The 24617-nt window shown below is 41.8% G+C and overlaps 1 long non-coding RNA gene across 1 annotated transcript in view; it reads left to right on the forward strand.

Annotated features, from left to right (window-relative positions):
* Window positions 1-24068, forward strand: part of LOC116656889 — a 48938-nt gene extending 24870 nt beyond the window's left edge. The window contains exons 2-3 of the long non-coding RNA XR_004311901.1: window positions 22496-22602; window positions 23318-24068. This is a non-coding gene — a long non-coding RNA (uncharacterized LOC116656889). The remainder of the gene's footprint in view (window positions 1-22495; window positions 22603-23317) is intronic.
* The last annotated feature ends 549 nt before the right edge of the window (window positions 24069-24617 follow it).

Below are 24617 nucleotides of genomic sequence, written 5' to 3' on the forward strand. Positions count from 1 at the left end.
AATGTTCTTTGTTTCATCTCTTTTTATGTATTTCTCTACCTTTGTAGTCTAGAGTCAAGCAGAGGCCTTTCCATCAAAAAGTACTTAATCATTTTTCTAACCCAGAAAACCCACAAAATAAACTTTGGAATAAAAAGTGGCTCATCCTAGGCTGGTGCTTTGCACAGGCCTTCCAGGCTGGGAAAGGACACAGTAGGGAAAAAAAGCCATTTCTCAGTATCCTTCACATTTTATCTTCACGACTTGAATACAAATTTGTTTGGAAATTCAGAGAAAATATTGAATCACTGGTATATTAAGTGATATTTGTCAAACTTCTGGATTGTTACCAGATTAGAATGGACAATCAGCACTTGATAGAATGAGCAATGACGAAAAGGAAATAACAGACCTTCAGGATAAAACCCCAGGATAAAGGAGTAACTCCAACAGCTCTGTTAAGAATATTTACCCCACTCAGCAATTTATAATGTAATTCAATAAACAGAGTTTGAGCACTGTGATATGAGAGGCTCAGTTGGCTGCTTTTGTGTAGGTAGTGGGTGGGGATGGAAGTGGGATGAACACGCAGGAAAGTCTGCCCGTGAAGTCGACAGTTTATGATAAAGGAATTTAGAAGAGATGTAGGCAGCTGTAGAGGAGGGTAGAATGCTGTGAGGATGATAAAGGAGGCACAGCACGCGGAGTCATTGTGATGGGAGTCCTACTCAGGATAGAGAATCAGGAGAAAGCGCAGGCAATTCTTGAAAATCTTCAGCGTGTAGCTGAGTCTTGTGGTGGTGGTGGGATTTCTACTGACGGAAGTGGAGAGGGAGAGCACTGCCAGCATTTGTAGAATTTGGAGGAAAGGACTGTGGTTAGTTGGGCTGGATTCCAGGTGCCTGTACGGGGTGCTGGAGGTGAGGCTGGGGAGATGCTTGTAGCAGAACAAAAAGGGCTGTAAACCCCTGCCCATAATTACTGAGACCATGAGGAGCCACTGAATTGTTGAACAAGATGCATTTTGCAGCTGGAGGCAGGATGAGTGGAGAGAACCCGGATGCAGAGAAGACGTGAAGACTTCTTTAGGCACAGAATGTGACAGCAGGGTGAAATCAGACTTTGGTTTAAAGGACAGCGCTTGTGGAATGACAGGCTGCCAAAACCCAGCGGCAATGACTAGTTGGACTCCCTGGCTGAAGCTGCCACCCCACTTGATCCCACTTATCAGGGTCAAAACTAATTGGACGTATGAGGTCACGTGGGAGCTGTACAATCAGTGCCAGGGCTTTGGAAGTGCCAGTTGGTTGAGCACCAGTGGTGATGGAACAAAAGACTGCATGCAGCTGGCTGGGCTGAAATAGTCACCACCTGGGGTGGGGGTGGGGCAGAAGGTGGTGCTGAGGGGAGGCGAGGGGCCCTTGGCCATCTGAGCTGCTTACATGTCACATCACAGCTGCGGGAGTGAAAGTCGGCAGCTCCAGCAGACTGGATCTTTGCGAGAGAGCCACAGAGCAGAGCCTCAGCTTCTTCACCTGTAAAATGGCCAGTATTTTGAGGCTTCAATGAAAGAACTCAGGTGCAGCACTTGGCAGAGGGCCTGGAACATCGCCAACTATTACTGTTCCCTAGGGCTGCGCCCAGGACCGCCTGCCTGTGGAGCTTGGGAGGACTCTTCATTTCAGAGCCGTGTCCTTCCATCTCTGGAAGGTGTCGGGACACCTGGCTGTTTTGCATCTGAGGTTGTAGCACAGAAGCAGCCATGGGAGCTGATCTGACGCCCCTACTTCATGGCTCTGGGACAATGCTTTCATGCAAGTCACTTCATCACTTGTACAGCCTCCCCTTCTCTTCCACTATCTGGCCTGACTCTTACAAGCTCTTCTGCCCATTTCCTGGCATCTCCTTTCCTGCCATCAAGAAACTGCTGGCTCCTTGCTGAAGGCTCAGGGATCTGGCAGTCTAATCTGGGACCCAATCTGCTTTTGGTTGCTAATTAGAGAAGAAGAAAGTAGAAAACAAGACCACATCACATTTTGGAGAGACATGGAAAGTCTAGGGAGGCAGAAGAACAAGAACTAAGTTTGTTGGGGACTATTTGGGCTGCTTAAGTACCATGGTGCTAGCCAGAGTTCTTATTTCCTTCTCTTGCTCCCCTCCCTTCTACCTTCCATGAGCAAAGGAATAAGACAGACTTTGCCTTGCAGCAAACTCCAAGAGGGAGAAAGGCATGCACACAAATGACCCCAAATGGGGAGGGATGCATATCCGAGAAGAGACCCAGATGATGTGATCTGTAAGTTCAGAACGGGGAGTGATAACTACTAATTGGAAGGATTTCAGAAGGCTTCAAGGAGGAGGTGGCAATGAACTGGGTTGTGAAGAATTTTTGATTTAAACGTTTGAAATAAAGGAGGAAGGCAACACACAACATTGTAAAATGATTATAAATCAATAAAAAATGTTAAAAAAAAAAAGGAGGAAGGCAACAGCTCAAAAAAGGTACAGAAAGGAATAAAATGGTGGTTGATAAAGGAATGAATCTTTACTTTGGTCAGATTTCTAATGAGTGTGGAGGGAACAGGGGGGCAGATTAGGGAGCAGTTTGGAAACTAGAGTGGGGATTGGGGACTTTAGTCCATAGCAATAGGGAGCTGGTACTGATATCAGAACTGTGTTTTAGGAAGATTAATCCATTGACATTGGGTAGAATGGATGGGTGAGGGCAAAGGAGCAGGGAGGTGGTTTGAAAGTATTGCAGTGGTCCAGGAAGAGCTATTGCTATGAGCTCAGTACTGTCAGAGGCATGAAGGGGAGTTAGAGATGAATGGGATGCGTGCTGTGGAGTTAGAATTAGTAGAAACTGGTAACTGATTAACTATAGGACCTAAGCAGGAAAGAGGAATCAAGAAGGACTTTTCTGCCATTTCTCACTTGAACTTGTCTGACTCCACTTGTTCTTTAAGGATACTGGCCACTCTTGGATAAACAACTAATCTTCCAAGCGTCCCCTTGTGTGGGCTTTGCCCTCCTCCCCTCATCCATCCCCACTCACCAGCTGTTCTGATGTTGGTGTGAAAATCCTTCTCATCATCGCCATATACAAAGAGGTATTCTGATTTTACAACAGGCCAGGGCTGGTTTTACTGTCACAGTTCCTGAGGCTTTTGCAAATCCAGGAAGGTTTTCACAATGCATTTGCTCTGAGGGGAAAGGATCAAGCTTTCATCAGGTCTTAATGCTGGTACACAGATTCTTAGGTTGAGCATTTAAGAAGGGCAGAGCTTGCTTGGGGGTATTGCTAACAAAAGGCTTTGTGAGTGTGACGGTTTTTCTTTTGTTCACTAAATGTCTCCTTCAGAACCACAATCAATTAGGCCCGGGGCAGCAGCTGCTCATCTGAATGAGCTATCCTCCCAGTTCCCATTGGAGTGCCCCCATTTTCTCCTGCCATCTACCATCTAGGTCTTGTTTGAGTCCACTGAGTGACAGACAATATGCCAAACACCCTTCTTCCATTGAAATGTCTCTTGTCATTGATATTCTAAACATTTTCTTTCTCTTGTCCTCTCTCTGTCTCCCTTCCTCCCTCCTTTTCTCTCACAGATATGAAGATGTGTAAATGTATCTTTTCAAACATTTTTGGGGGGTTGCTTAAAACAAAGGTGCATTCCTCAGTCCACGTTGCAGCCATGGCTCTGTGGTCTTCTTCGCTGTGGAATACAAACTGAGGAGCCACCCCAATCTTTTTCTCATGGCAAAGGTAAGAAAAATGATGGATGGATCTAGGCAATGGCTTTCAAGTTTCTGCTCAAAGATGGCACAATCACTTCAAAAAAGGATTTTTTTTTTAAACCACCTGTAACCTGGTCCCACAGACAATGCCACACAGTGTGTTTGTTCTTACAGCAGCAGCCCATTTCTTTATGTGTCAGCCTTTTCTAAGTTATACTGCAGTGGAAACCACCCCCACATCTTAGTGGACTGCAACAACCAAGCTCTCATTCTGGCTGCACTCCAGACCAGGATGCCAACTCGGGGCAAAGCCGGCTCTTGGCCTGTGACTCTGCAAGTATCTTCTTCATTCTGGCTTTCAGGCGGGAGGAAAAGCCCTTCTTGGAACAGAACTTCCTGTGCATGATGTGCCAGGGCACGTTTTTCTTTTCCTCCTGCCCTCTTTCCTTATGAGATCTCCATCCTGGAACACTGCTCTGTGCCAGCCCAGGATAATGGAAAAGGGTATTTCCCAAAGGTGAAAAGATTTAGTACCTCTGTTGGCGTGATGATGTTTTTAGTTTTGCTCTGAAAGTGAGTGATGTTAGTAGGACAGGGTTTTTCTTGTGGATATTTCGCTTTGAGTTTGGAAGCAGGAATTTCTTTCCTCTTCATCGTCTCTACCTCCAGTGTCTCTTCCTCAATTCCCCTCCCCTTTTCCTTTTGAGGGGAAAAAGAAGAATTCTAGGGGAAGGGAAGTGGGTTGAAGAGATGGAGGGGACAGTGAGGGGAGAAGAAGATGAGGGAGGGAGAGCAGAGAGGCTGGATTCTCCAGTGCTCTCCTCTGAGGGACTTGGGACCCAGGGGAATAACTAAAGAGCTCTTCCGCCCAGCCTTTGTGTGTGTGTGCGTGTGTGCGTGCGTGTGTGTGTGTGTTTGGTTATCTAATAGTATGGATTCTGTTTGGAAATGGTTGTATCTTACTACTTTTCCAGCACTTAAGGGCATAGGTACAAAACCCTAGTGTATTACACAGGTAAAAATAGGGCTGCTTACACTATTTACAATAGCCAAGATATGGAAACAACCTAAATGTCCATCAACAGATGACTGGATAAGAAGGTGTGGTGTGTATATATATATATATATATATATATATATACACACACACACACACATAATGGAATATTACTCAACCATAAAAAGAATGAAATAATGCCATTTGCAGCAACATGGATGGACCTAGACATTATCATATTAAATGAAGTAAGTCAGATAAAGACAAAGATCATATGATATCACTTGTATGTGGAATCTAAAAAAAAATATATGAATTACATTTACAAATAACCAAAAATAGACTCACAGACATAGAAAATAAACTATGGTTACCAAAGGGGAAAGGATGGGAGAAGGATAAATTAGAAATTTGAGATTAACAGATGCACATTGCTATATATAAAATAGATAAACAATAAGGTCCTACTGTATAGCACATGGAACTATATTCAATTTCTTGTAATAACATATAATGGAAAAGAATCTGTAAAAAAATGTGTATGTATATGTATAACTGAATCACTTTGCTGTACACCTGAGACTAACATTGCAAATCAACTACACTTCGATAAAAAATAAAATAAAATAAAATAAAAGTAAGGCTGCTTTGGGCAACTAACATTGCCAAATCAACTACAATTCAAAAAAAAATTAAAGAAAAAAGTAGGGCTGCTTTGGTGGGGGATGGAGGACACTGCCATCCCCCCACCCAAACACTCTGCAGAATTCTGGGACTCTGAAAAATGTAGACTGACCATCTAAAGGATAAAGCCATAATCCTTTGGTCCAAGATCACAGAACCATCAAAAGTGACTTCTAGAAAGCAAATGCTAGGGTTCTTTTTGCTGTTGTTGCTGTTGTTGCTGTTGTTGTGGTGGCTGGAAAATGAGGTGCAGTGATAACGCCCTCCCTTGAAGACTTCCAGAAGGTGGAGGACATGTGCTCCAAGGCAAGGATGCTCTTCTATATAATTTGTGCTTTGATAAAGATAAGTAATCTACAGTGGGAAGATTTTGTTGTCTTGGCCTCATCTAAAGGAACTCCAGCCACTGAAGGGGCCCAATAGACTTAGCTGGCTCGGAGAAGCCGCTGTCTGTAGAGGTGGTGGATTTGGAGAAGAAGTGGGAGATCAGTCAGGAAACTGGCTGGAGAGGAGAGAAACCGCTCTCCCCAGGCTGCTGAGCCTTCACGGCTGGTTTCCGCGAAGGGGACCAGAGCTGCTGGCTTCAGCCTTTTTTTCAGGGACTCGTTGGCAGTGAGGAAGTGTCCTGTTTTCTTGTAAGTGGGTAGCTCTGGATCATGAACCCTGGACTTAGGAACTGTGTGGACTCGTACTCCCTCACCTCACAGTGGCCTGTGACAAGGCGTGTGGTCTGGGAGACAGAACTGTGGCGAGGCAGCCCGGAGGGCTGAAGAACATGTCTTTCTTCCTGCCAGCTGCCAACTTTGGGAAAGCAGGGCTTGTTCTTTCCCCGAGTCTCCTTCAGAGAAACGTGTATTTCGTGTTTGTGGGGGTGGGGGAAAGAGAACGTTCGTTTCTCTCTCTCAGGTCTGTGGAGATGTGTTAACTGGAGGGAGGAGGAGGCAGCAGCATCTTTTTATGAGGATTATTCTGGCAGCTCAGGGGCAGCACGGAATGAAGGGGATTTGCAGATTCACTGTTGGAAGGTGCAGACATCTATGCACGCTGTTCCCAGCTGAGAGAAAGCTAGGGCTGGCTGCTGCAAAGGTCAATGACAAATGTAAATGCATCTTTTTTCTTTAAAGATAATTTCCATAGACTTTTTTCACAAGTGTTGAGTGACTTTCTGTTTCTCAGGAAAAATAGTCATTCACATTTCTATTTCTCTCTCATGAGTTATAATTATGTTGTTATAAATATGGACACTTTAAAGAGATCCTGCTGAGGAAAAAATGGGCATTTTTTTCTTCTTGACAATGAAGAGAAAACAGGGGTGACTGATCCCACTTAGCAATGATTTCCAACAGCAGGCTTTGCATTTGAGGTGGGTAGGAGATTCTAAGTCTGCTTAGTCATAGTTTTGAGCTATTAAAAAATAAAGAGTAACTATAGAGTTAAGAAATTGAAGAAAAATGTCATAATTCAAATTGGTTATAATGATTTACAGGAAGAAGTTTTATGCAGTAGATTGGACACTTAAAAACAGAGAGGGAGGTTCCTCCCAATAAAATTGTATGGAAATGGCAAACTTGCAAGGCAGATCAAGGGGAGATGCTTTGGGTGAAGGGGGGCTGGGGGCTTAGAACCCATCTTGTTTGTCACCCTTCCTTGACTCTGGGGTGACCACTGAGGCACTTTTGTGGGGTCCCTGCAGCTCTGAGGATTCCAGCGTGAACATAGTGGTTTGGAGAGCAGGTTTTCTTTGCATCCCAAGCCCCTGGCATTTGGTGATAGCCTCCAGGTCCTGAGGAGTGACATGAGCCATTTGGTGTTTGGGCACAGCCAGCATGAGTGAGCCCTCCTGTCCAGCACATGGGGAGCCCCGGGTTTAGGCACAGACTGGGATCTCGGAGCTGGGTGTGGATGTGGAGTGGGACCCAGCCACAGCGGCAGTCATGGAGTGAAGGGGAATGAAGACAACATCCTGCTTGAAGGACTGTCCAAGGTCCACAGGAACTGTCCAATGTCCGAAGTCCACAGGGGGGTGGCAATGATTCAAGGACAGAGTCTGAAGTGAAGGGTCTGCCCCTGAAGTCAGGTAAGATTGGACTAGGGTCTGAGAGTGGGAACAGGAGGCAGAAGGTGGATTTGGGATCTAGGGAGAAAGACTTTATGGGGTCCTGTGGTCTTGCCTGTGGGCAGGGAGGTAGCTTCAAGGGCCCCGGGGGATTTGGAGGAGGCCCTGACTGTGGAGGGACGGGGGTTGAGCCGCCTTGTCCTACAGTCACTTGCGATCTTGAACACATTGTAAGCCAGCACCCCTGGATGCCTGTATCATGGGTCTGTGCCCCCCATCTTCCTCTATCTCACTGAGGATGGGGATCCGATCACAGATGGGCTTCAGAACTGACCTTTGACAAGGCGTCAAAGTAATTCCCCACTAAAACTTAGTATAGTTTAGCTCTACTGAATAGATCAAACAAAGGCATATGCTGTCCATTTGTATACCATAGATGCCTGTGTCACTGGGATTTTAGTCTTTTGGCAGTTTTCTTGTATTGTCCTGATGGGGCTGTGGGTGGCACCCAACTCATAGCCTAAAGTCGTGCACACGCAAGGACTCTCCCAAAGCTGAGGGGCCGGGGGTGCCTGCTCTGCAGCGTGAATGTGGGCACTGTCCACCCTGGGCTGTGATTGGGAGGGTCATCACCCAGGACAGCCAGAGAGGGGAGAGATGGTTGAAGGGGGAGAAACAAAAGCTTACGAATGCTCATTTTCTTTCTACTTTGGATTTATGAATTGTTTCCTTTTGTAAATGTCCTTAAAAAGCAGGCTTCTCCACTGAGGTTCAACAAGACAGACTTCATGGCAGGTGGAAGCATTAGTCTCTGAAATGCAACCTGGTGCCACTGTGATGAGCTTAAACTTCTCTTAATGGTTTTTTAATGTATTATTATTGATTTAGAATTTCTTTTTTCTCTTTTTTTATTGAGGTATAGTCAGTTTATAATGTGTCAATTTCTAGTGTACAGCATAATGTTTCAGTCATACGTGTACATACATATATTCCTTTTCGTATTCTTTTTTGTTGTAGGTTACTACAAGATTCTGACTATAGTTCCCTGTGCTATACAGAAGAAACTTGCTGTTTATCTATTTTATATATAGTAGTTAGTACCTGCAAACCTTGAACTCCCAATTTATCTCTTCCCACCCCTCTCTTCCCCCGGTAACCGTAAGTTTGTTTTCTGTGTACGTGAGTCTGTTCATAGCAGCACTATTTATAATAGCCAAGACATGGAAGCAACCTCAATGTCGTAATGAGTTCTTTCGCCTTCCTGCTGCCTGTGGTTTACATGAAGCTGTAGAGAGAACCCTAAAAGCAGATGTCATTTTAACTTAAGACTAGAAAACACTAAATAGAATTTTAAATTTAAAGAGAAACTATACATCAGTTGGCAGATTAGAGGATGGAGGCTCAAAGCCCAGAGCCTGGTATTTCTTGTTTTTCAGGTCTGGGGTCACCTATAGTGGCTACTTGAGGCTTCTGGGACTATTTTTCCAGGGCTACTAGGAGGGCAGAGGAATATCTGAATAAGGAACAGATTCCTTGGACATGGAACTGGCTTGGAGGTTTGGCTGGCCTCTGACAATTTGGAGTCACATTTCTAAGACCCAAGTGCTGTAGGAAAGCTTGAATAGAGGCCCCAAATGTCAGGGTCCCTCTGGAGTTGATTGACATAGATCTGGCTAGAGAGAACGTAGCATAATCTAAAATCAGTTAAATTCAGGAAACTCAGAAGATAACCCTCAGGAAATCTGGAATCCAGTTCAGACCGTGGGGCTACGAAGAGATTTGGAACAGAATGAATCAAATTCATGTGGCAAATTGGTGGCAGAGGCAGGTTTAGAGCTCCTGGCTCTTGACTGACTCCCAGCTCAGTGGTTTTTAATTTCTACAGTGCTACCCCTATCTCCAGCTGACTAATATGTGCCCCAAATTTGCTTCGTGGGAGCCAATCTCCCTTCCTTCCCTCCCTCCCTCTCGCTCTTCCTCTTTCCCCATCTTCCTTTTTTCTTTCCTTCTACCTTCAAACATTTGGTGCTCCCTGCATGCCTGGATCTGTCATTTTTGGAAAGATGAAAATGAGTAATACTCAGTTTTGCTGTCTTAAAATCGTAACTGTGTGAACATCTCCCTCACCCAATGATCATCATGGCCCTGGTGGGTAAATGACTGGTAGTGGCAAGGGATGGTTGGTCATTGGAAGGAGGGAGATAAGGGTGAGAGGGATGTGGGCAAAGGCCTGGGCAGCCACAGGTCAGAGGAGACAAGGCTGGAACCAAGACGGAGAGTGTCATGGCAGACACTGGGGACCCACGGCAGAACATTCTGCTAAGGGCTTAGTGCAAATTCAGAGAACAGTGAAGAGCAAGTGAGGGCCACAGTCTGGAGCAAAGGATGCAGCTGGAGCTGATGGGCAGGACAGACTTGGGTCAGAGTCAAGTCTGCAGCAGCCACAGTAGTCCCTGCGCCAGAGCTGCTGTGTTGAAGGAAAACCGGCCTCATGAAAGGTTTGTATTCTCACCTGTGGCTCAGTCAGACACAGGGCCTGAATCTTCTGGGTGGAGTCCTGCAGAGAAAAACAGACAACTCATGCAGTCTGCCTCCAAGCTTTCCCTGTTGTCATGGCTACTGACTTATTAAGGAGAAGATGTAGATGGGGTCCCAGGAAACGCATCAGTCTTGAAAAGTTGCTTTTGCCTTCTCCCCTCCACCCTGCCTCCACCCCCGCCCTGACTGCACAAGGCAAAGAGAAATCTCTTCAGAGGCATTTTATCAGAGGAGTAATTTCAGTCCACTTACACAGGGTGACAGAAGAGCAAATGCATAGCATGGTGACATGCCAGCAATTTGAGAGCTTTGTTAAGGGAAAAAAATATTCTACAGTGTCCTCCTTAGTAAACAGAAATGTGTACTGGTGGATGTGGTGATGAAAAAATGCCCATCAGAGGAGAGCACTGAAAAAAGGCATTTTCTTAGAAAAGGCATCTCCTTAGGTGTGTAATCATTATTCAAGAAAAAGAAGAAGGGAGAAGTATGACCCCCCAAGTTTTCGGCTGAAGTAACCGGGTAGATGGTTGTGCTGTCCCTTAGGGAGGAACAATTAAATCAGTTTGATATTATAGAAATAAAAGGACTAATTGGTGTCTTCAGTGGTTTTAGAAAATCTCCAACGTTTGTTTAGGGGTTGGGTAGACTCATTTTCCAATTTGACCTCCTTCCGCAGCTGCAGGCACCCTCATCTCCATCAATAAGAAACAGCAAAAGAATATGAAAACAAATACATGTGTGTTTATGTATGATTGAAGCACCAGAAGTTGACACACTGTAACTGACTATACTTCAATGAAAAAAGAAATAGCAGCTCTCTGGTTCTGTGAGGAGACCTACTGGCTCCCACACAAAATTCATCATACTGATCACAGATGGGGAACCTGCCCTCTAGTTGTGTCCTCAAGTCATGTGGCCAGACAGACAAAATCAGATAAAGAAGAAAAAACTTGCTGGGGAGTTGCATGGTTAGATCAGGTAAGGGCAGGGGGAATTTTCTCTTCCCCTTAGAGTTGACCTATGTGCCTGCCATTTACCTATTTTCCTCAGATCCAATTCCCGTCCTTCTCTTGCTCTGCTCTGCATCACAGGGAATTATATTTCCAGATAGGTTTGGCCCATGGGAAGAACTGATAGAAGATCGTAGGGCAAGAAGAGAGGAGAAGTCAGTGATTTCTTCTCTTGTTCTGTCCTGAGTGAGGCTTATCTCCCATGAAACAGTTTCCTTCGTGATGTCCAGCTTCTGTACGGCAGCCCCCACTCTGGCCCTAAGTCTTCCAGTGGCCTATGCTTCTGGGCTCTGATGATGCCACTTCCTTGTACGATTTCTCCTGCCCCAGGGTGGTAGTGGATTCCATTTCTTCTTTGCTTTCTGGGTTCTTCTATCACCTATTTAATCAATCCCCTGGATTTAATTTCCTCTATTTTTAAGATCCAGAGTGGTTCCTTAAGAGGAAACTGATGGTATATATTTTGTCTGATGGTTCCTGAAAACCTAGAAGTTAAACCATCAGCCTTTGAAACTCTGTATTTTCTGGTTCTTCTCTAGCCCTCTGACTTCATCGCCTATAACTTTCCTTCTTGCTCTCCCCTTGTCTGCCCATTAATTGTCTTTTTGTTCTATGACCAAACTCATTCCCTGCTCAGGGCATTTGCATCATTGTCTTCTCTGCCTTAGAAAGTTCTACTCAGATCTACACCAAAGTTCTCATTCTTAAATCAACTGAGTGTCTAGCTTTCCAGGTCTAACTCTGAACATCTCCACTGGATTGGATAATCAAGACTTCCCCAAATTAGCTTCTTTGCACATCCTGTTTCCAAAAAGCAAACCCACAAGCACTTATTTTTTGGAGAATCTACTAGGTGTATTTGAGAATTCTGTTTAGTTTTATGGCTCTTTGGTAGCACAGACCTTTGAAGTTTACACATCAGAAGGAACTGTCAGATTTCATGCATTAACTGACCTTGCTCAGCAGTTGAGAAGAAAAAAAAATTCTATTTTGTTTTTAGCTTATAATATTTTCTGGATGTGTTGTGAAATGTCTTTGTTTTGGTTAAAATGCCTTTGGTTGGAGAACAGTAAAAACCTTTGACAAAGCTTTTTTTAAAAAATAAGTTAAGAAAGCTGTGATAAGAGGAGACCAGAAAGGCTCTTCTGATAAAGCATATTTTGCCCAAGGGTCTACTGTTAGATTTGCGAATGTCTGGAATAAGTCATGCATGTAAAATGCAACTGCCCTTTGGAGAAATCCTATCATTCCTTGCTGTGCTGTTGTAAATAGTACAATTAACTTTCTTTTTGGCTTCTGGGTAGATCAAATTCTGAGGACACTAAGAGTTTAGAGGGAGTGGTAAAGGGAAGTAGGGTTGATTTTCCAGGAAGAGGGGTTTGTCCAAAGAAGCCTGACCAGGGCCTGTTGGAGTGTGTGTGCACGTGAGCACGTGTGTGTGTGCATGTGTATGTGTATGTGTATGTGTATGTGTATGTGTTTGCATGCTCTTTGAGGGAGCGGGTGCCAGAAAGGGTGGTGGGCAGAAATCACGGCATTCCTTTCACCATTTTGCCCATGTCTGTCTCTAGAGGATGGTGTCCTCTCTAGAGGACTGAACATTCTGGTCCTTGGAGGATATGTTTTATTTTATTGCCTCTTGTCCTTCTACACTAGACAGAAAGTCCTCTTTGGCAATCCTTAACTTTGATAAAGAGAAGAACAACTTCCTGGAATGAATAGAATTAGGGTTTCTCACCTTGTTTACACATTCCTATGAACATTTATGTACATTAATACAGTAATTTCCTCAAGTGGTTGAGTGTTAATGAATCATTAATAATAAATATTCAAATCTCATTCCTGAGTTTACAGGTGTTGGTGGGAAGAGTCAAGGGCTAACCTAGTTGTCTAGGAAAAAAATCCTGATTCTGGTATATTTGATATGCATAAATAAACGTTTGTGTACTGTCTTCCATCTTGGGAAATCAAGATGCTATGCTGTCAGCAAACACCAGACAAGATGGCTATCTCAATATCCAGCTTGCTTACGCTGGGGAAGAAACAGCTGTTCATAAAGCAATTTATATGCAACAGTTGCAACGTGGCTCTAACTAATGGACGTGAAAGGTACAGTGGAGATAATCTGTAGAATGCCGTTCTGCCATTGCCTCCTGGACCACCCAAGATTTCTAAAGAAAAATGCCATTTATAAATCATTGAAATTTTTTTTTTACCTGCTTAATGGCTGTTTGCTTCATTTCCTGGACCTAGGCAATGATTTACGGCCAGCCAGCGATCAAGACTGTATTTTTATTTTTCTTACCCCTTGTGTAATAACTGGATGGAGAATGGAGAAGAGGCTTATACATTTTTTGGTATTTATCCTCCTTGTTGAATTAATGCATTTCATATAATTGTTTATTTTTGATATACTGGAGTTTAGGAGACTCATTATAGTGATTAAAGAGGGATGACAAATGGCAGTTTAGCCGTATAGCTGACAAATACCCTGTGATGTGAGGTAACCAGCACAAGTACAAAATGCCAACATGCCAAGAATGGTGGAATAAAGGATATGTTAAGCCTGCATCCTTGGTATTGTTGAATCACTGCACTGACCTGGACTATATTTTTCCAGATTTCATATTGTGGTCATTAAATGTCTATTGCTTACACTTTGCTGGTTGAGGTTGTTCCTTTCAGCCAAAGGCATTCTTAGCTGATCTGGTATCTCAGACTGAGTTCCTTACTTCCCACCTGCTCTCCTGTTCTGCTCCTCTTCTATTCCCTTAGTTAATGGCATCCACCAGTCGCCCAAGTCAGAATCTTGGGGATCTTCCTCAACTCCTTTCTCTTATTCACCTACTTCCTTGAATATAGGGATTATTTCTTGCTCATCCTTTTTCTCTCTCATCCCTAGTACGATTCCTGGTACACAGAAGTCACTCAAAGTTATGTGTGTTGAAATAAATTAAATAAGGTTGACTAGAATTTAATGTCATGGATTTGTACACAGATACCGAGTAAAGTGAAGAGGAAAAGCTTGGGAGATACTTTATTTAATAGGCTATGGTGAGTTTTGTTAAACCAGCCTTGCCCCTTATCATAGGATATTTTTCTAATGACTAAACTTCTTTTGCCCCTTTGATTATGTTTTTCACCTACGACAATGTTGGATGAGCACTGTCATATTTTCCTTCTTGGACCCTTGTTTTAAATTTGTCCATGTTGAAATTCCTCTCCCATGACATTTTTGCTCCATCAATCAATACTATTGATTGTTACAGTTAGTGTTGCTTTTCCTACCTTTATCCTGACAGACATTCTGCGTCTGTATGAGGGCTTCTGCTGATGTCTGCTCTCTTCTCTTACACTGGTGGATTGTATTAATCCTATTTTCAGAATCTTGGGTAACTAATCTGTCTTTCTATATACAGGGTGAGGATAGAATGACAAGTGAAGGGGTTCACAATCTGGTGGGGAATTGGAGAGAATACCAGATTTGAAGTGGAAAAAAAAAAACCCTTGGGGTTTGTGTAGCAGCAGTTCCTATATGTATGATTTTAATGTCAACAAATCCATCAGTTTTGTTTTCTTACATTTCAATGGCAAGCCGAGTTACAACTATTCCATTCACCTCACAAGACTGTTGTGAGAATCAAGAGTGCTGCACGTGTAAGGCTAATGCCATGTATGTATTCTAGGGTGTGATGACTTGTACTTGAACCACAAAGACTGAGCAAGTTTGGTTATTATAGAAGGGGAGACGAATGGGCTCCCCAATGGGAGAAAGGTTGGGCAAACAAGAAATAAACTTCCCAAAGAGCTGGCTTATAGAACCCAGGCATATTGTGAGATTTCTCATGCTTGAGAAAAGTTGCCAGTTTACTATTTTCTATATGATGTAGGAGAAGTTACTGGAAGAAGGGATGGGAGGACAAATTGTTTCCAGGGATATAAAAACCCTTGATAGAGATCCAAGTCCTGTTTAACTTTTCCCAGGATGGCCACACTTAGCTCCGAACCTCAGACTCCAAGGAGGGCTCCAAGCCAGACCTCAGGTAGAGTAATTAGAACTGAAGTGGGACCCTTGCCTAACTTTCTCATGTAACAATGAAGAAACTGAGATTCAATGAAGGGAAATGATTTGCTTTAGATCATTGGGCTAATCACTGTATGATCAGGACCTGGAACCCAGGTCTCTACGCTGCTATGCTGAGAGATCCAACCATGTTACCATCATTTGTAATGTGTTTCCAAGTAATTCATTACAGGTAAGCATTCAAACACCAAGATTTTTGAAGGATTTACTTTTTTGTTTAAAAAAATGAGAGAAAATTCAAGGTTATCCCTAGTCATGCTTATATTCCTTACTTATAATCCATCATTTCTTGAAGAAGAGAGAAAGTGGCAGGGATCTCCACCTTGGATACATCCATGAGTCTTTTGCACATATGAGCATCAGTTGTGTCCCAACAAAAAAAGTTTAAATACCACAATGTCAGATCATATGATACACATGAGAGCCTCTGAGCAGCTGCCTTTCTGTGATTTCTCTTTCCTTTAAAGGAAAAAATGTGACTTGATTTTCACTAGACACATTGTTGGATGGACGAGGACACTATGCCCCTCAATACCCACCACTCAAGAAGCATCAGCTAATTTTTCATCTCCCTTCTTTAGATTTGGAGCCTCAGAAATCATTAGGTATTTTTGCTACAAACTTCTGCATACTTGTTTATTAATTTAATTCATACTTTCATCTATCAGCAAATATTTAGAGTGCCTGTATGTGTTGGACACCAAAAAGGGTAGATTACCAAAGAAAGAGATAATTTGCTGATGTTTATACTTCTATACATTTAGGTTCCAAAAGTGAGTAAAAATGATTTTTTAGAAAAAAGCCCTGGAACAGTATTAAGACTCTGATGCCCTATTTTCTTGATGAGCCTTCTTTGACCAGCTGTGCTGCAGGTCACGTTAGAACATACAGTGAAGTAGTGTGCATTTTAGTGCACATTCAATGACTTTTTTATTTATTTTTTGGAGGGGAGGTAATTAGGTTTATATATATATATATATATATATATATTAATGGAAGTACTGGGAATTGAACACAGGACCTCGTGCATGCTAAGCATGCACTCTACCACTGAGCTATCCCCTCCCCCTCTTTAATGACTATTGATAACGATGGTGATGATGATGATGACAGTGATCTCAGGGACAAGGATAAAGTGATCATGGAGCCTTGCAGTTTGTGGTAAACAATGGCAATTACATAGCAACTTCTGTTGTTGTTGGCCTCTAGGCAAGTGCCTGAAAACATTAATTAACTGGAGAGACTGCTGCAAAGTCTCTTGGTAAGAGGCAGCTCTTAATCCAGACAAACAGTAGAAATCGGTAGTAGCTGGATGTCTGGAATAAACCATAAATTGCATGAATTACAGTGTTTTATGGTAATGACCAATCTCCAGATCTCTTTGGAGGGTTTCAGGGTGAGGTCAATGTGGTAGTGAGAACTGGGCAGGGATCAGCGTGGACTCTAGAGTTTGATTCAGCAGCCACTGAGCTGCATCTTTGATGAATCACCATGGCGTTGGATCCCAGTGGTCCCACGGCTTTTGCTGTTGTTAGATCATGGGTAATTGATAACAGGACTATGAGTTCAAGTACAAAGGAGGAATATCTGCTGTAATAGTGTTACCGAAGAACCTGGATCTGTTGCAAAAACTGGGGCTTGTCTGTTCCCATCTCACATAAATTATTTGTTGGAGGGATGGATGAATGCTTGCTTCTCAGATTACTAGGGTGATAGAATCCTTGGCCAGCCTAACAGACTCAGATTTTATCCACAAATGTATAAAATCTTATGTAATGTGTTCTGATATGGCATATTAGCTAAGCCCATTTTCTTTATATTCTAAATTATTTCACACAGGGGGCTAATTTAAATCATATACCAAGCAAAACAAGGTCACTTGATATGAATCTGTCCTCCCAAGTCTTGGGCGAGAATCTGCCCCCCCAGATTTGGGCCTTTGGAATGTTTCTTTTAAACTAAGACTTGAATGAAGACATGAAACATTACCAATATTGTTTTGTTACTTGCTACATCTTTCTTCCTTGGGGGCAGCCAGGGCTAGTGAAAGTCAGGGAGAGAGACTGAAAAAGCTGGAAATGATCTTTTTTTTTGGAGGTGAGGGAAGATATGGGCTGAAGTCTGTATTGACATGGAGTCAACTCACTGGGCTGAGAAGATGACGTAAAGGGGTCCAGGCATCTGTCAGTAGGGGAGGGAAGAAGAATGACTACACATACATTATAACATACACATACATTATAACATACACATACATTATAACATACACATACATTATAACATACACATACATTATAACATACACATACATTATAACATACACATACATTATAACATACACATACATTATAACATACACATACATTATAACATACACATACATCATAACATGATCCCCTTTTTTCCCAGGAAAAAAAACTTTTTTTTCAGTGAAGCTACGTATTCCCACGGCTCAGGTGCCCAGACCTCACCCCATCAGCTTCAACAAGTTGCCTGGAAAAGGCAGCAAATCTTCACAAACACCCATTAAGGAGGGGAGTTTTTACTACTTTTCAGAGATGGTAATAATAGATAAGAGACTTTACAAGTAGTTTGCACAAGTGTTGATGTCATTTAATCCTCCAAACACACCTGTGAGGCAGGTTGCTTCACTAGCTTCGTTTTACACATGGGGAAACTGAAGCTCAGAGATGTTATGTCAGTTGCTGGAATTTTCACAGGCACCTCAAACAGTCTTCCCTGACAGCCTGTCATGCTGATTCTTTGTTGATCCAAATGGGGAAATGAGGCTCAGAGAGGTTCAGTGAATTGCTCAAGATCATATAGTAATTTGCAGAATTAGGATCAAATTTAGGTCATATATTTCTAAGTTTAATGCAGCATGTTCTTATTTCTCATCCTTACAAACTTGAAGGATATGACTTAGCAAAGTGGTGTCAATAGTGGCATACTCATTATTTGAAACAGCCCCCTAAGTCTGATATCTTTTTCAACCCATATTCCCTAGAAAATAGAAAACGAGGCAAAGCTTATATGCTAAAATTTTTTTGGGAAGTGTAATTGAAAGATACTAAGCGGAAAAAAGGGACATGAAGCATGGAGGGAGGGGAGGCAGATATAGGGTAGTGATGACCTGTTTGACCACAGCTTCATGAGAAAACACAGCCAAGTACTCATTTATGAGGCAGACTTCCAGCCAAACCATAAAGGACATAGCACCTCAGAGCAAGGAAGGGAGAAGAATTTTTCTTTCTTTTTAAAAATTTTTAATTTTTATATTTTTACTGAAGTATAGTTGATTTATGGAGTTGTGTTAGTTCTGGTGTACAGTGTAGTAATGCAGTCATACATATACATTCTTTTTTATATTCTTTATCATTGTAGGTTATTACAAGATACTGCATATAGTTCCCTGTCCAACAAGGAGGACCTTGTTTTATATCTATTTTATATATTACTATATATTTGCAGTGTGTATCTGCAAATCTCAGGCTCCTGATTTATCCCTCCACCCTTCCTTTCCCTGCTGGTAACCATAAGTTTGTTTTCTATGTCTGTGAGTCTGTTTCTAAGTTTTGTAACTAAGTTCATTTGTGTCATTTTTTAAGATTCTACATATAAGTGATATCATGTGAAGTTTGTCTTTGTCTTACTTACTTCATTTAGTATGATAATTTCCAGGTCCATCTATGTTGCTACAAATGACGTTATTTTATTCTTTTTTATGGCTGTGTAGTATTTCATTGGATATATTTCCCACATCTTTATCTAGTCATCTGTCGATGGACATTTAGGTTGCTTCCATGTCTTGGCTGTTGCAAATAGTGCTCCTATGAACACTGGGGTGCATGTGTCTTTTAGAATTGGTTTTCTCCAGATATATGCCCAGGAGTGGGATTGCTAGATCATACAGTCAGTATTTTTTTAGTTTTTAAAGGAATCTCCATACTGTTTTCCATAATGGCTGCACCAAATTACATTTCCAACAACATTACATTCCCTTTTCTCCACGGCCTCTCCAGCATTCATCATCTGTGGACTTTCTAATGATGGCCATTCTGACTTGTGTGAGGTGATACCTCATTGTAGTTTTAATTTGCATTTCCCTGATAATTAGTGATACTGAGCATCTTTTCATTTCATTCTTCTTTGGATTATTGTGTTTATAACTGGCTTGCTCTTCTGAACCTACTGTCATCATTGTGTATGACATTACTATAAATTATTGGAAAAGTCTAGGACCCTTTACTGGTGACCATTTTTAAAGTATTGGTGCTTTATTTTAGACCTATGTTGTCATAAAAAATTAGCATATACATTTCATTTGGAAGAAACATGTTTGCATGCCAATACAAATAAAAAAGGGGAGAGAGGACTGGGATAGAGAGAAGATGAAAGAGACATTTTGCAGTTTATTAAGATATGATAACATCCCTTATGCTCTTAGTCTTGGAAGAGCGGGGATGGTAGAGTGCATTGCTGGGGAAAAGTCTCATTTTAGCAGATCCAGGTGATGTGCAGGCAAATCTTTACTGCAGGCTGAAGTCAGTGGCCATCCAAGTTAAGATCCTCCTTGGGATGGGAAACTGTGAATGGTTCATTTACTTTGTTCAACTCATCCCACTTCATCCTGAATGTGTATGGTGCTCCTTCACTAGTATGGCATGGTCCTTAATCTGCCACCTCTCCTCATCCAGTCCAGGAAAGAACATCTTCCTTGTGGGTCCCTTGTCTTCAACTTGGTCCACCTGGTTCCTCCAAAGCCTTCCTCCCCTGACCCCAGCTTTAATCTCCAACCCTCTACTCTATTTTTGGCCTTAAAGATCAGTCATTCAGCTGCATTTAATTTTACTCAGTATGAAGAGGATGACTGGAAATGCCACTCATTGGTCCAGCCTCAAGTATCTATACTATCTTTGGACCTTTAATAATCTCAGCATGGTTCCTGGGTATTTTTATAGAGAGACAATATAGTGTAATGGTTACATTGATGAGCCCTGGAATCAGATTGCCTGGGTCCAAATCCCAGCTCTGCCATTTAGCTGTGTGACCTGGGGCAAGTCTTTAACCTCCGTTCCCCAGTTTTCTCTTCTACAAAATGAAGAAAATAAATACACCTATGATGTAGGATTTTGTGAGGATTAATAAATTAACGTGCACAGACTACTTAGAAGAGTGCGTGGCACATCCTAAGTGACTTATAAGTGTTTGCTATCATCTCCCCCCACTCCTTCTCCTTCTCCTTCTTCAAGTGAATATGAATCTTCTCTTTTTCCAATTGCATTTCAAAAGATCATCTTCTGCTATCCCATATAGGGTGAAGCCAGGCCTTAGAAAGAGGGTGGATATATACTATGCTCAATCTGGGAGGAGAGGTTAGAAAACAAATCCTACTAATAGAAAAAGCATTGGCAAGTCAATATATAAAATAATAGGAGAGATTATAACACTTTGTTAGGCCCTGGAATGTGAAGACATTAATTTACTTAAAAGCACTAATGAATCTAGACAGTCAAGGGTGGAATTATAAATGATTTATTCTGGTAAGCTTGATCATGTGTGTATTAATCATTTGAATACTTACTGATTTATACATTTGGAGAAAGGAAAGCTGGGAGGTCCTGGAACACTGTTAGAGTCTTCTCCAACTTTTATCACTATATATTGTTTCTATTGTCAAGTGGAAGAAAAAAGTCAAGTTACTCTTTTATTTTTGAAGATGATGTGATTGGTATGTGGCAATGTTTGGCTTAGTACACTGTGAAGATGTTTATGATGAGTTAAAAAATCAGGAGATAAAATTTCCTTTCACTTTATGCATTTAAAACACAGCTAGAGTTTTATTTTGTAGTTTTATTTAAAGAGAAATTAAAATTCAAGAATAAGCTCCACATGTTGCCGTAGATGGTAAAATCTGAGGATCAGTTAGCTGAATTTGATGGCTTGTTACTACATGCATTCAGATGTTCTCCCACAAACACACGATTACTGAGAGCGAAAGAATTAATTTCTTTCTAAAAGGCTTCTTTTCAAATAAAGTTTTGAATTTCAAAAGGAAAGAGAAAGCAAAGCCATTTCTTGTAGCACTGGCACTTAATAAGTACTTACGTATTAGATGTTTAAATTGAAATGAAGACATATGAGCTTAATGTTGTAGATTGTTTATGTAAATGACTGCAATTCTTCTTCCCTGTATGTACGCCGTTTTGCAAAGTGACTCTGGGTTCTCCCATCAGAAAGTGGAGTCTGTTTCCCCACTCTTTGAATATGAACTTGTCTTCTGATTTGTTTCAATAAAATACAGTGGTCGTGATGCTGTTCTAGCTCCAAGCCTAGACCTTAAGAAGCCTTCCTCATTTTAGTCTCTTTGGACCCCTCTAACCACCATGTGAAAATCTATGCTAGCCTGGCGGGGAATAAGAGGCTTACTAAATGCCACATAGACCAGTGGCCATGGTGACAGGTAACCAGTCACCAGGCATGTCAAAGGGACCATCCCAGATCAGGCAACCTGCAGAAGCAGAATTACCTAAATTTGATCTGCAGCTGTTTGCAGCTTCAAGAGCAAGTCTGGTAAATATCAGAAGAACCACCCTGCTGAGCCCAGGCCAAATTTTCTACCTACAGAATAGTGTGATAAGTAAATGGTAGTTAGAATCAGGGTTGGAGCAAGAGCTAACATTTACTGAGCACTTACTATGTGCTAGGAACCATTCTACTTGCTTTAAGGTTGGTTATTGGCTTCCTTCATCCTCATAACAACCCTGTGATGGGTTACAGATGAAGGAAGTAGCCTGAGGCTATCTGTTGGTCACAGTCAGAAGTAACATCTTGGCAAGACTTATTAGCCTGCCCTCCTTCCCCCTCCCCGCTGATAATGGGGCAAAGGGCAAGCCGGCTGAAGCCATGTCTATTTACATACCTCACTGAAGTTTCTCTAAAGTGCGGTTGACAGACTTTTCCTGTAAAGGGCCAGGTAGTAAATACTTAGGTTTTATGAGCTGTCTCTGCCACATCTACCCAACTCTGCCTTTGCAGTGTGAGCACAGCCATACAGTATGTACACAAATGAGCCGGGGGTTCCAATAAAATAGCTGGGGGGCTGGATTTGGCCTGTGGGTCATAGTGTGTTGATGCCTCCTCCCAGAAATTAAGCTGTAATGACACGAGGCATCCACTGAATGTACTGCATGAGCTTATCTCCCACACGTCTAGTGTGTTCCTAGCTTTGTATCATCCTTGGGAGAACTGAGAAAATAATCACACAGGTCATTTTCAGTAAGCCTTAATTCTCCAGCAGAACCCCAGGAGAAAGGCAGCATGGTTGCTGGTTTCATCTCACATCTGGTTCTTTTTGTGGCTGTGGGGTGACTGCTATAGCAATGGCTATTATTTTCCATTTTTGCTTCCAGTGGGAGGAAGAGATCCAGTCTGAGGAAAGTGAGGAGGGATTTTTGCAGAGGCCCAGCAGGTTTCTCCTGGCGTCTCAGCTGAAATGTGTCATCTACTCATTTTGGAGGTGAGCCCTAGTAAGGGGAAGGGATCGCTCTGATTGGCTGGAACTATTTGGGTCTGGCCCATGGAGCTGCAGTTGGATCAAGTTACTTAATTGCTAACTGGTACCATTTCTAATTTGCCTTCTCACTTGATTTACAGTTTTTTTGTAGCTCAAAAATAACTTTTCCTTAAACTTGAGCATATTGCTCCATTGTTTTCTTGCCTCCAGTAGTGTGGATATGAAGTGTTATGTTAATCTAATTTTTGTTGCTTTAAAGTGTAATCTTTAAAGAAGCCTTTGTTTTTGTTGTCAAATTTTGTCACAGTTTGACTAGGAGTTGGTGTTTTTTCATTTATCTTGCCTAGTACTCAACGGATTCTTTCTACATATAGATTTATGTCATTCTTTGACTCAGGGAAATATTCTGCCATTTTTTATTTTTAAAAAATTTTTGTATTCCCTAATTCTGTCTCTCCTCACCTTTTAGAACTTCTACGACATGGGTATTAGGCCTTCTCTTCTCTTTCCTCCTTGTCTTTAATTGCCATGCTGGGTTTAATTGTGTTCCCCAAATTCATATGTTAAAGTCCCAACCTCCATAACTCAGAATGTGACCTTATTTGCAAATAGGGTTGTTGCAGGTGTAATTAACTAAGATGAGGTCATACTGGACCCTAATCCAATATGACTACTGTTCTTGTAAAAAGGGGAAATCTGGATACAAATACACCCACAGGGAGAACGCCATGTGAACGTGAAAGCAGAGATGGAGATGATGCAGCTATAAGCCAAGGAAGACCAAAGGCTGCAAGTAAACCAGCAGAGATGGGGAGAGGCATAGAAGTGGCTCTTCCTCAGAGCCCACAAAAGGAACTAACCTTGTCAACACTTTGATCTTGGACTGCTAGCCTCCAGAAGTGAGACAATAAATGTTTGTTGTTTGAGCCACCCAATCTATGGTACTTTATGACTATACCCGAGGAAAGTAAATCAACTGTGTTGATACCCTGCATTTCTTTTGCTGTTTTGCTGTGACCCAGAAGAATTCCTCATTTTGCTCTCAGAGCTCATTAATTTGTTCTACAGCAATGTCCATTCAGTTTGTTATTTGGCCACTTATATTTTCATTTTCAAGATCTATAATCAGTTCATTTTCATAACGGCCTATTCTTATCTCATGGATACAGGAAACAATTTTTTTCAAAGACTTTTTTCCTTTGAGATGTATTAGATAGGATGGTATTCAGTTTCAAGTAACAGAAACCACAATAAACTGTAACTTAAACAAGTAATAGGATTATTTTTCTCATAAATTAAAATGTCCATAAATGAGCATCAAGAGCTGTCATCCAGGGACCAGGCTTCTTCCATCTTTTATCCTACTGTTCTGAGTATGTGGACTTCATTCTTATGAATGTAAGATGGCTCTTGTACCTCACAGCATTGGGTATGCATTCTTGACCAGAAGAAAGAAAGACAGAATAAAAAGGAAGGATTGGTGTCTGTATTAGTATAAAAAAGCATGACAAAAGTCCAAAGTTATAGTGACTTAAAGACAAAGCTTACCTCTTATACTAATGATATAATGGTAGGTGGTCCAGAGCTGACATTCCACCCCATGGTGTCAGGGAGCTAGGTTTCTTTAATCTTTTTTGTTCTCCCATCCAAAATATGTGGTTTTAAAATGTGATCCAACATGGCTGCTCAAGATCCAGCCATCATCTTTTTATTCCATCTACCAAGAAATTGGGCAAGTGAGGAGGACATGAACTTATATTCTACTGGCCAGAGCTTAGAGTCTCTTCTCCCCTAAGGCTGTCATGGGCTTAGCTAAAATTAGGGGTTCTAAAATGAATAAAGAAGAGAAGAGTGAATATTAGGAGACAACTGACCAGCTCTGTTACAATTAGTAAAGCAAAACTTACCCAGAAATATCCAGCAGGCTTCTATTTCATGGGACAGATCTATGTTCTCTGACATGGTTGAGAGGTAGAGTTCTGTAAAATCATGCATTCATTCAATCATCATCAATTAAG

Source organism: Camelus ferus, chromosome 2 (genome assembly GCF_009834535.1).
Source record: "Camelus ferus isolate YT-003-E chromosome 2, BCGSAC_Cfer_1.0, whole genome shotgun sequence".
Classification (NCBI taxonomy): Eukaryota; Metazoa; Chordata; class Mammalia; order Artiodactyla; family Camelidae; genus Camelus; species Camelus ferus.